Here is a 17745-nt window from a genome sequence, read left to right on the forward strand (position 1 = left end):
ATCAGAGCAGCTGAATGAAGTTTGAGAAACACAGGGACATTGGAGGTGATTAGAATAAAGAAGGAAAACAGCACTCACTTCCCAGCCAGGGGGCTCCATGAGCCATACTAAGCAGCTTGACCCAAGCCTAAGGCTGCTATCGCCTCCTCTCTTAGAAACTTTGGGCCAGGACCTCTTAGTAACTAAAGCCTTTTGCTGAGTCGGTCAGGCATACACCGTCTTGCAAAGGACCCCTCCATCCCATTCGTCCCTTTGAAGAACTTGCATTGCTCAGGAGAAAATGTCACAATTCTTGCTGTTTAATTTTTACAGGAAGCCACAGCACTGATAAATGGGAGCTCATCCATACATGTTTTCACTCTGTTACCTAAGAAACTATCTTCAAAACAGAAGTCCTCATAAATACTCTAGAGATGCCTCAGACACTCTCCGGCGCTGTGCGACACTGTGTATATTGTTTGGCAGGCGTTCATTGGGGGAAGATAAACTAGCACATTTTGCCAGGATTCTATTACTCTTGACCCTGACCTTGGCTGGAGGCTGTTTCCAGTTACACGCCGACTTAAAGAAAGACAGCGACTCCTCTTTCCCTGAGGTTCCTTATTCCTTTCTCTCTTCGGTTGCCCCCAGCACAGTGCTGCCTCTCTGTGGAGAGACCACGTGCTGCCGCACCCCTCCTTAGATTCTCCTTTGAAGCCAGCATTTAAGTGCATCAAGAAATCCTCTTCTTTAAGCAATGGAGCTTTGCTCTTAGAAAGGATTTGACCTTGAAGTTCATAATACCATAAGTGTTGTTAACTGCTGGCACTGCGTTGTACAGTGGATCTCTAGAACTTACTCATCTAGAATACCTAGAGCTTGATACCCAGTGAACGACTCCATATTTCCCCACCTCCCTGGGGACCACTATTATATTCTCTGCTTCTATGAGTTTGACTGGTGTAGCTACATTGCATTAAGTGGAATCATACAGTATTTGTCCTTCTGCAACTAGCTTGTTTCACTTAGCGTTGTGTCCTCCGGGTTCCATCATGTTGTCACAAATGAGAGGATTTCCTTCTCTTTTTAAAGATTCTTAATATTTAAGGATTCTTTATATATATTCCTTTCATGTATATATTCTTTACATATATATATTCATATATATATCTTGGCTCTTGTGAATAATGCTGCAATGAACATGGGAGTGCAGATACTTCTTCTAGATCTCAATTTTAATTCTTCTTGATATGTCTACACCCTTGATAGTGGTGAGGTATCATGGGTTTGCGTATATCCAAACTCATCAAACTGTATACATTAAATGTATTTCCACTCTACTTTAACATAGCTCTTTTTAAAAAAGTATTTGTACTTACACAATATTGCTCACTACAGTATTTTTCCCTCAACAGTAACGGCCCAACTTATCAGTACCCCATCTGCAACATGAAATTCCCTAGATCCCACATCCAATGATTGGTCTACAGAATAAGGTAGCCTGCTCTCATCCATGATTCCCACCAGCTTGGAACAGGCCCACACAAAACAAAACAAAACAAAATTTTCAACTAAGTTGGCACCACAAAGTATGAAGCTCATGCAGCCCAAACAGCTGCTACGCCTTATCCTGGGGCATCGCCAAAGGCTTGATGGGTAAATTTATACTATGTAGTAATTATAACTGAAGCTGAATGTAGTGTAATTACACAGTTTTGACCTGTTCAGGTCAAAAGTGAGAATAATGACCCATATTTGTTGAATATTGGCAATATATCCTTCACATATATTATCTCACATTATCCTTAAAATAATCCCACATGGTAGGTGTTATTATCCTAATTTTGCTTATAAGAAAACAAAAACTTGGTAAGGATAAGCAATTTTCCTATTGGCAATGAAATGGTACCTGGCAGAAACAAGGTTTGAGTCCAGCTTGTTTCATTCCAAAGGTCAGCTCCCTGCCTCTCTGCCATGCAGAATCCAGGTAGAACACTGAGAGATCTGAAATAGTCCAAAAAAGGGAAAATCATTATGTAGAAAATATCCTTACACAACTGGCTCATATGTGAGATATATTTAATTCTTACAGAAAAATACAGACCCTCTGAGTTGTCAGAAATTATTTTAAAATGATCACAAGCCCAATTCTGACATACAGGGATCCTATTATTTTATTATATAAGGATATACAAATTCAATCTAATTCTAAAATGTAGAGACAGCAGTTACATTTTAAGCTGTTAACTTTCATATTTTCGTTTTTAAGAAGTCTATGTTCTAGACAAATATTGAGAACATATAGATGGTATAAAAAATAAAATTCCTAGAGTTCCCGTTGTGGTGCAGCAGAAACGAATCCAACTAGGAATCATGAGGTTGTGGTTTGATCCCTGGCCTCATTCAGTGGGTTAAGGATCTGGATTGCCATGAGCTGTTGGTGTAGGTTGCAAACTGGCTTGGATCGGATCTGATGTGGCTGTGGCTGTGGCATAGGCCAGCAGGTATAGCTCCAATTGGACCCCTAGCCTGGGAACCTCCATATGCCATGGGTGCAGCCCTAAAAAAACAAAAAGAAAAATAAATAAATAAATAAATAAAAATTCCTCAGAATCCTATTTCACAGAAATAAAAGTTCTTATTGCTTTCCTATACGTTATTTCCATCTAATGCAAATATGCTGTGTGGTAGAAATCTTCAACGAATGCTCTTTTGTTTTTGCCATTTTCCTTAGGCACATTCTTAAAAAATTTTAAACCATGATTCTTAAATATAGGAGTATATGATATTTCATAGTTTATTTAACTATGACTTTCTTTGTGGGCATTTAGAGTTTCCCTAGCTCTTCTGGAATAGTCAAACATGTACGTATTTCTGATGATTTGTCAGGGCACATTTTTTTTTTTCTGGTGGAATTTCTAGGGCAATAATCTAAAAAAGTTTAAGGTCTTATATGAACATTATCAATTTGCCCCCAAATAAAATATTTTCAATTTGTTTAGGTGGTTTACAAGAACCTTTATTTGCTCACATTTTTACCCCGCCAGGAGTTTTTAATCTCTACTAATAAGATAGGCAAAGAATGGTATCTTTAAAATTGTTATACTTTTTGTGTGGGATTAAAATTGTTTTCATCAGTACTTTGGATATTTTAAAATTAGTTCTTCATTTCCAGTTTTTCCCCCATTGTGATCTGATAAACTTAATATTCATTTATAAGGATATGTAAAATATTAAGTTATTAAGGTTAATATTTGTTCCAAATATTTCCCCAGGTTTTTGCTTGTAGATTATCTGCTGGATATGTTGCTGAACATAATTTTTGTAATAAAATATTTAAATTTCATTTTTATTATTTTCTTTATCTTATTGTTATTATTGATACTTTGGTTGTCATTTTATTTTATTTATTTGTTTTTATTTTTATTTTTTAATGATTTTTATTTTTTCCATTATAGTGGAAATATAGTGGTTTACAGTGTTGTTTGAATATAAGGCTTCATATACCTCGAGATCAGGTACCTATATACTTAATTCTTTTTATGGTTCCTTTGGAGTTTCTCTTTTTAAATTTAATTTTACGTTAATTTAGAATTACTTATGGCATATAAAATAAGTCAGGATTTTAACTATATATATATATTTTTCAAATTTGTTGTCATGTTTATCATTCCTGGTGAATAAAAATTAATTTAGAAAGAACGAACATCCAAAAAGTCAATGTTCTCATCTAGGGACAGAATATGGCTTTATTTTTTTTTTTTCATTTTAAAATAACATATATATAAATAAATGATAAAAAAAGATTTACTATGTTCTTCTGTGTGCTTTGAACATTTTTGTTGAGTTGGATATTTTAAGGATATTTTGATTATCAGTATGAATAGAGTATTTCCTAGGTGAACTTCAAACTAATTTGTGTATCTACATGAGGAGCTACTGATTTTACTTTTTTATGTTATTCCAATAATTAATTTTAAGTTACTAATTATAAGAAAATTTTAGTTGATTAACCTCTGAGTTTTTGTTAATATTTTTGCAACTATAAGCAAAATATTGTTCTAAAATGTGTGTGTGTGTGTACTTAAGAGAAAATTTTGGCATTTTCTCTCTGTATTGTTACCAAATTTACAGCTATTATTTAGGTGATATGCACTTCTGCTTCCAACAACTAATATCATTACACTAATACTATATTATCTCCAATCTTAAATGATTAAATTTTAGTAATCTTTTGGTCATTTTTTTTTAAAGAAAGGTATGTGAGAAACATATTTTACAAACCCTGAAGTATCAAAAAAGAGAGAACTTCTGCTGTTTGTGCTCATCTATGACATGGACAGAAGCCTACTTTTTTTTCTATAACCTTGATCCATATCAGATTACAAATTCAGTGCAAAGTAGCACAAAGCTACATTAAGTATTTAAAAACAAATACTTCAAGACTAGTCAGGCCTACCAAAAGTGTTCAGTTGCTCAGAAGTGATAAGACAAGTTATTTTTTATCTAGTCAACAAATCCAGTAGACTTGCTACATGGTTGCTGCTGTAAAGCAATTTTAAACATTAGGGCAGTAGTAATACTGGCTACAACGCAGAATATCCTAGTCCCCCATTCTTTGGCATTAGCTAACCCTAAATGGTGTAAGTCTCTAAGGGATGGTCAACACAATCCTTTCATTATTGCAGCATCTCTAGAACAAGGTTTGATCACAATTAGCAGTGGCAGATTTCTCAGCCAGGATAGAATCCTTTTACATGTCTCTCTAAAAAAACTTACTATTGATAAATGTTGTTACATTATCTCAAGTTTTCAGAAGACAGGGGATAAAATATATATATTTCTAGGAACTGCCTTAGTTGTTCAATAAAGTGCTATGTTTTACAGTGCCCTGTAATCCATTGCCCAATTATGAGCAATTGGAACTAGCTTTGGACATTGGAAATACTTTCACTTATTTTTAAGATACTATAAATTGCTGCTTTCCAAATGGAAAGGGTCTCTATTAAAATGCCATGCTCTTGGTACAGAGAAAAATCTTTTAGTTTATTAACTTTTCCCTAATGCTATGTTTTTTTTAAGATTTTTATTTTTTCTATTATGGTTGATTTACAGTGTTTTTCTATTACAGTTGACATACAGTGTCTTTCTATCATAGTTGACATACAATGTGCTATATATATACACTCATTCTTTTTCTCACATTATCCTCCATGATGTTCCATCATAAGTGACTAGATATAGTTCTCTGTGCTATACAGCAGGATCTCATTGCTTATCCACTCCAAATGCAACAGTTTGCATCTACTATTATCCCAAACTCCCAGTCAATCCCACTCCCTCCCCCTTGGCAACCACAAGTGTGTTTAGTATTACATTTTAAAGATGAGGAAACCAAGGCTCAGAGAGGTTAAGTAAGTTTGTAAGTCACATGGCTATATTTATATAAGCCAAGAAATTAAGAACTGTGAAGAGTTCTGCAAAGAAAACATTGTCATTTTTCTCCCTTCACCCAACACTTTACTTCTGCAATTTTTTTTTTTTCTGTCAAACAGGAAGGGTGGAGAGGGAGATGGTAAGGATTATGCAAAGATACATTAAGGAAGGAAAAGGAAAAGTCGCTAAGTGTTAAGAGAAAAACTAAAACAAGTTTACAAACATTCAAATTGATCCTGAAGAAGAGAAATCCATACAACCTCATTTGAATTTGATTTCAGAATGGGATATATTGGAAGATAATTAACTTAAGGAATTTAAAGGAAAATAACTAAACTAGATCACCTATTATTTACAACAGTTACAGTGGAGGAATAAAGGAATGGGTCTCTGCCTTAATGCCTAGACATTGAAGCTGGCAAAATAATTTAATATTAAGAAAATCCATATGTATATACCATTTTGCCTACTCCGAAGCTGGCAGTAGTAGGAGCAATTTCCCACTTCAATAAGTGGCTCTCTGATAATAAAAGGATCTGTGAACTGGCCTGGCTCTCCTCTAAACAGAGTCATTCTCTTCAATTCTGCAAAATATCCTGTAAGTCAGATATTTTGCAATGAATTCTTTTATCTATAAACTTGGTAAGGTGGGTTCTCTTATTTTTACCTTAATACATTTGAGGTGATATTAGATTAATAAGTTGATACATGGATATATATGGATATATATCCATATCTATATTATCATCTACAAAATACATGGATGGAAACTAGCAAATATGAATCTCTAGTAATATATTCCTATGGTTTACTAAAGTATGTGCAACTGAGTAATTGTTGCCACCTTTTAGAGATGACTTTTTTTTTTTCTTAAAAGCAAATTCTGGCTTTTTTTTTTTTCAGTTGTGCTCAAATCTTTCTAGTGGCTTATGTAATATGCAGCTGCAAAACAGCTATGTATTAGAAAGAATATTCTAAAATATCCACAAATTGTTTCACCTTGTAATGGAGCACTAGAGTTTGTATTCAGATGCGTGTTTCTTTCTTATGGAATCAGAAATAACAGCTGTGGCACATTTTTATATATCATAGCATTTGTTTTATCATCTTTACTATTCTGAGAAACGGGATTTAAGAACCGCAAGAGATGTTTGATTCTCTGTGGGAGCTCATTATGCAAAAATATTTTGGATTTAATGGACCAATAATATGTGGAGAAAAGAGTATAGAGTTTCTGGGTTTCTTAAGCCTAAGGAACTGTCAAAGGAAAAAAATGTCTTTTTCCCCCTGAAAGTTGTCAGGTTTGAATGTGATGCTAGGAACTGATGATGTGTCTTGCAATCATAAAGGAAGTCATTTTGGGGGTAAAGCCTTCCTCAATTGGGGTTCTTCTTTGGAACCACTGAACAAAGAAAATGATATATGTGGCCATTTTCCTAATTCTCTCAAGGGGGATTATAATAGTACCATTCTAGATGCACAGGAGAAAAGTTCATTCATTATACTCAGTAGATGACTTAGGGCATTAGGGCTGAATTCTCTGGAGATCCAGTTGAAAAAGCCTGTATGATGAGTGAGAAAATGTATCCACTGCATTATTCTGCACTTCTTCTCATGAGAAATAATATATTTCCTTATTATTTAAGGTAATTAGAGGTGTGGTTTTCTGAAACTTGCAGCTGAAAGCAATTTAACCCATATACCTTACTGTAAGACGTGGTGACTTTCAGTTTACCTCTCTGTTTCCTCACTGATGGACAAGGGGGTGGTAAAGTTAACATAAAATCAATAAGTGTGTATTATTTAGCAAAGAAGTTTGGTATCTATAAACAAACAATTATTCAAAACTTATAAATTGTGCCTCTACTGTGAGTTCCCTTCAGAAGAGTGATAATTTGTTAGCTTCATAAGATTTTGTGGTTTCAAGCTATTTTATTCATCACTGGAAAAATAAAATTGAATTGTACTGAGCACAGTTTGGATGAATAAACCTTTGACACTTAATGATTTAATAACTAGCAATAAAAATTCAGTCTTAGTAATTTGCTGACTGTTGACAGCAGATGTGTAAACCTGACCTAAATTCATGCATTTGTTGACAGTCTTTCAGAAGCTTAAAGATACAGTTGACAAGTGTGTATCAAGCACGGGGCAATTTATTTGAGGTGGTCAGGCCCTTGAAGGATGGGCAGGGATAGTGCTTTTTCAACAGTTTCTCACTTGCCTTACTGTGGTGACAACTGACAAGCTATTCCTTGTGGGCTGGTCCAGCGTAGGCTGAGAGGTTGGGTATGGTGTGTTCACAAAGATTTTATGTTTTATTTTGTTCTTGTTTGTTTCTTTTAAGAGGCATTCAACTGATAAGTAATTGCACATAATGCTGGTTTTATTTCTACTGAATCAGCTGTAGAATGACTTCATATTTCTATATTTAATTTTGAAGAATTCCTAAAATATCTAAATCTGGGGTTTTATTTAAGGCAAAGTTTTTGTAAAGGTCTTATTGTTTTGGTTATCCATCTACCTATCTATTATCTATCTAGTGTCTATCAATTGATCTATTAGCTTCAAGTGAAACCTGAAACATCATTTCAGTGTATAGGATAGATAAAAATATTGCATTGATTGAAGTAGGAGTAGGGTCACAGATTTTCACTGTCTTGCATCTTTTCTAGCCTTCTAATGGTAACTGAGTAGACTTCAAGGAACACTTATTTAGTCTTTTAGAGGACAAATAAAAATCCAAGCATATTCAAACAAATATATATACTCATCTGATATAAACCCTCCTTTAACTTGGATCTTTTGGTCGCACAACCCCCAGCTAAAAGAGACAGGTGTAAAGAGTGACTTCCATATTATCCTTATAAAATAATGGTGTCATCATTTAGAGCATGGGGCTATGGGCAAAAGATGACGCAGCAACAGAGTCATACAGGTGATGACGAAAACTGTGGAAAGGCTTTCCATCACAAGCTTTGAATTCAGATTTTTCACTTAAATCTTGGTTTCATCGTTGCTCTTGAGTGTGTTACTTAACCTCTCTAGTGATCTATTTTCTTATCTGGAAAACAGAGATAGTAACACAAATATTCATTCATCTTATAAGTGAATATTTTTAGAGTACTAAGGAGGTTTCAGGCATCATACTAAAAGGTATGAATTGTATAAATTATCTCCCTATACAGATAGAGATTGCCTAACTGAAAACCTGGCTCAGAGGAAGGCACTGAATGAGAGCTATTATGTTCACTTTATTAACAAATACAGAACCTGGGAATAAGACTGAATACTTAGAAAGCTGGAAGCAGGAGACTTTGTAGAAGCTGAGTAGATGAGATAACTGAAATAGCCCTCAGTGTTACTCAGAATTTTTGTCACTTTTACCGAATATTGTGGTAGAAATTCTATCCAGTGAAGTCAGGCAAGAGAAAGAAATATGGCCCAGCAACACCACTCTTGGGCATATATCCAGACAAAACTTTCCTTAAAAAAAAAACATTCACCCACATGTTCACGCAGCACTATTCACAGTAGCCAAGAAAAGGAAGCAACCTAAATGACCATTGAGAGATGATTGGATTAAGAAGATGTGGTATATATACACAATGGAATACTACTCAGCCATGAAAAGGAACAAACTAATGCCTTTTGCAGCAACATGAATGGAACTAGTGACTCTCAAACTAAGTGAAGTAAGTCAGAAAGAGAAAGACAAATACCATATGATATCATTTATATCTGGAATCTAATATAGGGCACAAATGAACCTTTCCACAGAAAAGAAAATCATGGACTTGGAGAATAGAATTGTGGTTGCCAAGGGGGAGGATGAGGAAGTGGGGTGGATTGGGAGCATGGGGTTAATGGATGCAAACTATTGCCTTTGGAATGGATAAGCAATGAGATCCTGCTGTATAGAACTGGGAACTATGTCTAGTCACTTATGATGGAGCATAATAATGTGAGAAAAAAGAATGTATACATGTATGTGTAACTGGGTCACCTTGCTGTATAGTAGAAAATTGACAGAACACTATAAACCAGCTATAATGGAAAAAATAAAAATCATTATAAATGAAAAAAAAGGTATCCAGATTGGAAAAGAAGTAAAAATTCCTAAATTCATTCATTAAACTCTTAAAAATCATGATCATTTATGTAAAGCATTTAATGACATATACTCTCAAAAAATTACCAGAATGAGTAAGGTTAGTAAAGTTGTAAGATTAAAGATCAGTGTACAGCTATCATTGTATGTTTATGAACAAGCAATGAATAATCAGAAATTGAAGTAAAAGTATACAATACCATTAAAATGTAAAATACTTAGGGATAAATCTGACCAAAAAAATGTGTGAAGTCTGTATACTGAAAGTTCAAAACATTGCTGAGAGAAAAGTTAAAAGACACCAACATTCCAGAGATATGCTGAGTTCATAATTGTAAAATGGAATATTCTTTTTTTTTAATGTTATTGAAGTATAGTCGATTTACAATGTTGTGTTAATTTCTGCTGTAGAGCAAAGTGATTCAGTTATACATGTATATATTCTTTTTTCATATTCTTTGCCATTACAGTTTATCACAGGATACTTTTTTATTAAATTATAGTTGATTTACAATGTTTCTTCAATTTCTGTTGTACAAGAGGTCAATTTCCCACAAATTGACCTCCAGATTCCATGTGATCCTGATTTACAACAGGTGAGATTTTTGTTTGTTTCTTTTTAATTTTTCTTTTTGTTTTTAAATGGAGAGGATGATTCTGAAGTTCAATAAATAGTCTAAGGACCTAGAAAAGCCAATACAATTAAAAAAAATTAACAACATACGAGGACTAATGTTATCCAAATGTCCATCGACAGACGATTGGATTAGGAAGATGTGGTATATATAAATAATGGAATACTACTCAGCCATGAAAAGGAACAAACTAATGCCTTTTGCAGCAACATGAATGGAACTAGTGACTCTCAAACTAAGTGAAGTAAGTCAGAAAGAGAGAGACAAATACCATATGATATCACTTATATCTGGAATCTAATATACCGCACAAATGAACCTTTCCACAGAAAAGAAAATCATAGACTTGCAGAATAGACTTGTGCTTGCCAAGGGGAAGTGGGAGGGAGTAGGGTGGTTGGGGAGCTTGGGGTTAATAGATACAAACTATTGCCTTTGGAATGGATTAGCAATGAGATCCCGCTGTGTAGCACTGGGAACTATGTCTAGTCCCTTATGATGGAGCATGATAATATGTGAAAATAGAATGTGTACATGTACGTGTACATGGGTCACCATGCTGTATGGTAGAAAAAAAAATGTATTGGAGAAATAACTATTAAAAATATTGGCAAAAAAACCTTACTATAAAACTTGTTATCAAGACAGTGCAATATCTATTTAAAGACAGACAAGTAGATTAAGAAAATAAAAGAGAGGGTCCGTATATGCTTGTAGACCTATGCATATACAGATAACTAATTTTTCCACAAAGGTACAAAAGCAATTCAGTGGGAAAGAATATTTTTTCAAGAAATTGGAAAACTGTAAGCAAACCCCCTTAAGTTTCAATCAATACATCTCATCATATATAATAAACATTAATTCAAAATGGCTTTTATGGAGCTCCTGTGTGACTCAGCATAACAAACCAGACTAGTATCCATGAGGACGTGGGTTCAATCCCTGGCCTCACTTAGTGGGTTAAAGTTCCTCTATGGTGTAGGTCGCAGATGTGGCTCAGATCTGGCATTGCTGTGGCTGTGGCGTAGGCCCACAGCTACAGCTCCGATTCGACCCCTAGCCTGGGAACTTCCATATGTCATGGATGCAGTCCTAAAAAGACAAAAAAAAAAAAAAAAAAATGGGGGGAGTGGTTTATACCTTAAATTAAAAAACTAAAACTTATTAACTTCTAGATTAAAATGGAAGAATGTCTTTATATTCTTAGGTTCATTAAAACTTCTTAAACATTATAACAAAATCATGATTCCTAAAAGGAAAAAAAATAATCTATAAAATAGGCTTCATCAAAATGAAAATCTTTTTTTTGAGACACTATTAAAATAATTTTAAATATCTACAAACTGGAAGAAAATATGTGCAATCATGTATCTAACAAAGGGCATATACCCAAAATATATTAAAACATAATAAGCAACTCACTAAAAAATCAGGACGAATTATTTGAACAGATACTTTAGCAAAGATGTACAAATTGCAAGTTAGCCCATGAAAAGATGCTATCAGTAGTCTTTAGGGAAATATAAATTAAGCCATGATGAGATACCTATTTGAATGGCTACAATTAAAAAGACTAATCATATTAAGTGTTGGAAAGGATATGGAAGAACTTGAACTCTCCTGCAATGCTGATATGAATGTAAAATGGGACACTTTGCAAAAAATTTTTGTGAGTTCTTTGTTAACTGGGCAGTTATTATATAATTCAGCTATTCTACTCTCACGTATTTACTGAGTAGAAGTGAAACCATATGTCCATAAAAGACTTGTACACCAGTATTCACAGAAACCATTTTTGTAGAAGGCAGATGTAGAAACAACCCAGATGTCCATAAGCAAGTAAATGAATACACAAGATGATGTCCATACGATGATGTAAATGAAGTGCAACTCACAGAAAAAACAATGAACTATTGATACACTTAACAACACAGATGCATCTCAAAATAGTTATTCTAAATGCAAAAAGACAGATCAAAAAGAGTACCTAGGAGTTTCCCGGTACAGCAGATTAAGGATCTGGGGTTGTCACTGCAGTGGCCTGGGTCTCTACCCTGGGTGCAGGTTCGATCCTTAGCCCCAAAACTTCCACATGCCATGGGTGCCGCCAAAAAAATTTAAAAAAAGAGTACATACTATATGGTTTCATGTACATAAAATATTAGAATATGCAAGGTAATCTATAGTGACAGAAAACCTATCATTATTTGCCTGGGGATAGGAGCAGAAGAAATAGATTACAAAGGAGTACAAACAAATTTTTGTGGGTGATGAATACGTCATTATCTTGACTGTGGTGATACTTCCATGAGTATATACATGTATTAAATATATCAAAATATACTAATTATGTCCAGGTTATTTATATCAATTATATCTCCTTGAAGCTGTTAAATAGTTTCTGGATGTGATGAGTCTTAATAAGGGAAGTGGGGTGCTAAGGGAACATGAGATGTAGCGACATCCTTTAGGTTTCTTTCTAGGGCATCTATCTAGACATAAGCCCAAATACGATCTTGGGGATTTCCGAAAAACAAAGAAGGAATTCACAGCAAGGAAACCAGATGCCAGTGCAATGACTGGAGATAAGTCAGAAGAATCAAGCAGAAGCAAGACAGTGTATCTTTTTTCAGATTTAACAAAAGTTATGTAAACGGTAACTTAGAGGAACCATGTTTCTTTTTAGCACATTTGTTATTACTAGAAAAAAAAAACTTGGCTCCTATTATATACTGAACCTTTTTATAAGCTTTGGAATTATAGATATGAATGAATCATATATATAGGAATAATCATATGTATAAATAATAAGAAAATATTAGTAAATAGTATTGAAGCTTTATTAAAAGTTGTACTCCCTTCTCCTTAGTGTTGAGGAAACATGGTGACTATACCATCTGGGCTGTATGGAGGGATGTGACATAACCAGCAAATGGATCCAGCCATGACACTTAGGAGATATTGAGCTCCAAAAAACTGATTTAACGTAAATCAAGTTCATAGAAACTGACTTATAGGCTAGACAATAACATTGATTCACACTGGGAATCAACATTCCAGAATGGCTAAGAATGCTTATGCCATCAGTCAGCTGTGCTCCTTTCTACTGGGAACACCAAAATAGTTTCCAGAATTTTTTTTTGTAAGCATAGGATCAGAACTGGGAGCTGGAGAAAGATGATCCTTCATCTCTACCTTAGAAATAGACCAGTCAAGGCTAAGGCCAGTCCCTCTGAGTACTCCGTCCCTTGGCTCATGCAGGAGTAACAGTCATGTCCTTTCTTTTGCTTCCCTTTGGTAAATCTCCAAGCAAAGCATCCTTTCTCTGTGGGTTCATCTTGTTATGGATTGAACTGTGTCCTCCCCAAATTCCTGTTGTAGCCCTAACCCCAGTACCTTAGAATAGGACTTTATTTGGAAACAGAGTCTTAGTAGATAATCAAGTTAAGATGAGGTTATTAGTGTGGGTCCTAGCACAATATGACACACACCCAGGGAGAATGCCACTGAAGATGAGGGCAGATTTCTAGGTGATCCTTCTACAAGCCAAAAAGCACCAAAGGTTTCCAGCACACAACTAGAAGCTAGGAGAGAGTCACAATATAGATTCTTCCTTGGAGCCCTCAGAAGTAACCAAACCTGCTGACACCTTGATCTCAGACTTCTAGTCTCCAGAACCATGAGACAATAAATTTCTGTTGTATCAGCCACCCAGTTTGTGGTATTTTGTTACTACATCCCCAGGAAACTAATACACAGGTTCTCTTCTATGAGGTTTGGGTAGTTTGTACATCTAATTGTTATTTCCATGCCGCAGACCGCATTGTTCAGTTAGATTTCTACTCTTTCTGCTTTGGAGATACTCAGTAATCTAAAGGGACTTCTGCAGAAATCCTATTTCATTCACTCAGATTTCATTTTACCAATTTAACTCTTAGAGGTGGTGGAGTTTTTCATGTAAAAGTTCTGTTCTCTCACACTTTTACAATATATTGGTATAAAGTACTATATAGGTAGCAATCTTATTTTTACTTTGGCTACCCAACTATCCTGTGAAATAGAAAGAATCCTATCATTTTCACATTAGATCCAAACTTAAGGCATCCTTGTTTTATTTGGCTACAATGACCAGATTCAAGACTGAAGATTTGATTTTCAAAAACACAGCATAAAACACAAACCCTGCAAACTATACAATACGGTAACCCGATGAAATGACCTAGTATGTTAAATCTGAATAACTTATCCATATGCACCAGTAGTCTAAATTTTGAGGCATTGAGAACTACTGTCACACCCTTACCTGATTTAATTTTTATGGAAGTTATTAAAAGCTCATTATTGCTTTCAATAATGAAAATAACTTGGATATATAGTATAGTATATCATTCACTCATCCACTGATATTTATTAATCACTTACTCTGTTCTAAGCATGATTCTTGTTGCTATGTATTCATAATGAGTTAAACAGACATGGTCCCTACTCTCGAGTTATACACAGTCTAATGGGAAAATAACATTTAATAAATGAATAATTACAAATTGTGATAGACACAGAGGGAAAAAAACTGAATGCTCTAAGAAAAAATATTTTGAAACCAAATACCTAAGTGGTTAATATTTGTACTAAATGTATTAGTCAGAAGTTCTTTAGTTGTAGATGAGGGAAATCTTTCACAAGGGGGAAAAACGGTAACACGGGGAAAAGAGGCAGAATTTTAGAAAGAACAATGATTCCTGGCTTCTGGAGCAACTGAATCCAAGGACTCTGAATGCTCAATGTTGATATCAGTGTCCTTTATTTCCGTTTCTCTTGTCTGCTTTTCTCTGTGTGTCAACTTTTTTTGCTTCTAGTATAAACTTCCTTTCTCCATTTTGGTACTTCTGGGTTTCTATCTTCACAGATTGGAAGTGGTACAGAAAAGGATCCTTCCTTGTTAGTTCTGGTTCCTTGGTAGAAAAAGTCCCTAGGAAATACTCCAGTTAGCTCAGCATGAGTGCTTTATCTGAGGGATAGACAATGCTAAGGGGAAAGGCATACAGACACCACTTAGCTTAAATAGCTTTCACGTATATATTTCCTTCTACAAGCTAAGCAGCAACTGTGAGCAAGCAAGAAAGGACAGGAATATAAGGTACCTCCTTGTTTGTGTAGGAATTGGCCAGTCCCTCATTACTTTGGCCTCTACGCACCCCAGGTCAATGCTCCCTGGACTCTGTTGCCTTATGGTCAGTGTGTGCAAAGCTGAAAGCAGCTTTGGAGCAATGCAGGGGTTAATGCTCCTCATGGTCTGGCAGAATGGGGCATCTCTGCTCATTAGGAGCCTGGGCACTCTGGGTGTCTCATATCCCAATGGTTGGCAGGGGCCACCCTCATATTCTGATTGCTGACAACCAAAGGTACACTAACTGTTGCATCTTTGCTATACATGCTATTCACAACTCTTTATCAACATAGTCATAAATTTTTGTACATTCTAAAATATGTTTCTAACATTGAGGGATAGTGTTTATCTCTTTTAAGAGAAAGAGCCATTTACTTAACTGCAACAGAGTAAACATGTTTAAAACTTTACATTTGTGGAAAATGTGTTTATAGGCACAAGCCCTTGGTGCAAAAAAGATTATTTACTACTTTTAAGTATAGTAAATGAATTTTTATTCATTCCTACTAAAATGTGGGATGAAAACTGTCACAGCCAAGAGCAGCCTAAGGAGACATGACAATTAAATGTAATATGGTATCCTCGGTGGGATCCTAGGATATAAGAACTAAGGAAATCTGAATATAGTATGGACACTGGTTAACACCAATGTGTCACCATTGTCAATTAACTGTACTCATGCCAATGTAAAATGTTAATAATGGTAAAACTAGATGAAGGTATATGGGGACTCTCTGTACTATCAAATTTTCTGTAAATCTAAAACCGTTCAAGAATTATAAAAGTTTACTTTCAAAAACTAGAATGAGGGATTCTCCGCAAAATTTTATTTTACAATCTGTTCCCATTCCTACTGAATCATCACAGTCAGAAGGGCTAGATATTATTATAAAAAGCAGAAAAACATGGGAGAGATGTTCCCGCGCCCCACAAAAAAAGTAGCAATTGCATTTGGTTAGTCATTAGTATTTGAAGACTGAATTTACCAATAACTTTGATATGTTCTGCTATTAATTTTTCATGGTGCATGGCTGAAACATAATTTCTCAGTGATAAACTTACGAATAGAATTTTCAATTTTAAAAGAAGCCATTCAATAAGTTCAATAAAATAAATTATCTTTTTTTTTTAAATCTTTGACCACATTGATTGGCAAAATGTTTAATTACTCTCCTTTCCGCAAGTAAAAACTCAAAACTGAAAACCATCTTTTCCCGTGGTCCTCTCACTACTCCTCCCCCCCATTCTTTCTCCTCCCCTTTCTCTCACTTCTCCTTCCAAATTTATTAAGCATCCACTCTGCTCCAGACACTACCTTGAGGCATTCAAGGAACACATCCCCTATTGGGAGAGATACATGCAAATGTCACAAAACTGAACTTCCTATGCAAAAATAAATGGCATCTGCTTTTCCCTTTTTAGGAGATCTTGACAGATTTGTTCTCTTGAAAATTCACCTTTCAATGGCTCAGGATTAGCATGGAGAGACTGGTAGGAGCCAGCCATTGGCTGAGAAATCCTACTATGGGGTGGGGAAAGTCAGGAGATGCAAGTATCTAGCCAGGGTTGTGAGACCCTGGGCAAGTTTGTCCAATTACATGGCCCCAGATCTCTTGCGGGGGGGGGGGGGTCATGGGATGAAGGGGCTTCCAGCTCAACATTGTGGTCTTTGAGTACACGGGCGTGGGGCTCTTTAAGAAACATTTGCTTCGGATGATATTTAAAGACCTCTAAATCTCCAAGGATTGGCCAAGGAGGGTTTTCCTGTTTTTCCAAGCTGCCCTGCAGAACATATTATACTGTCCAGAAATGATGTTTAAAGTTTCAATAGCTTCTGGTTCTCTGGGCCACATCACCTTGCAGTTGCCCCCAAATTGTTTCTGAATCACGTTTCCTCTGGCACAAAGCAGGAGCCCTCGGTTCACATTACGCCTTACAATGTACAGCGCTCTCACCCTGCTGCAGAGAAGCTTTAATGTCAGAATGAAAAATGATAAAGCATAAATGAAATAGCAACCACATGTTCTCCAGAGTGTGGCCCTGGGTCTGCGCAGCCTTTCGAAGCAGGGAGCAAACCACCTCTGCAGCGCTCAGTAATAGAGATACGATATGGTCTGCCAAGGTCTCCCAGGGAGGCGGGGAGTGCTCTGCCTTCACAGTCCCCAACCTGGGGTGACCTGAGGCTGGGAAGGGTGGCCTAGCTCGCCAGAGTCACCCCAGAAATGGCCACTGCAGACAGTACAGTAAGAGAGAGGGAAACTTAATGGGATGGACCCAGAGGATTGGGTTCCAGTCTATTCTATCAGTTGGACCAGCTGATTCTACATCTGGATTAGCAAACCCTTCTTTCTGCTTCATATCTAACCCTTTTTGTTCTCAACTGAATTCCTGAGGCATCCTCTGATTGTCTTAGT

The 17745-nt window shown here is 35.7% G+C and overlaps 2 long non-coding RNA genes across 3 annotated transcripts in view; one reads left to right on the forward strand and one right to left on the reverse strand.

The window, feature by feature from the left end:
- The window catches only part of LOC106509892, a 479383-nt gene that overhangs the window by 135906 nt on the left and 325732 nt on the right, over positions 1-17745 (reverse strand). For both annotated transcript variants that reach the window (XR_002342970.1, XR_002342969.1), the window contains exon 5: positions 1889-1983. This is a non-coding gene — a long non-coding RNA (uncharacterized LOC106509892). The remainder of the gene's footprint in view (positions 1-1888; positions 1984-17745) is intronic.
- LOC106509894 overlaps positions 1-17745 on the forward strand; it is a 99806-nt gene that overhangs the window by 7255 nt on the left and 74806 nt on the right. The gene's annotated exons all lie outside the window — the stretch shown is intronic.

The sequence above is a fragment of the Sus scrofa genome, chromosome 3 (genome assembly GCF_000003025.6).
Source record: "Sus scrofa isolate TJ Tabasco breed Duroc chromosome 3, Sscrofa11.1, whole genome shotgun sequence".
NCBI classification, from domain to species: domain Eukaryota; kingdom Metazoa; phylum Chordata; class Mammalia; order Artiodactyla; family Suidae; genus Sus; species Sus scrofa.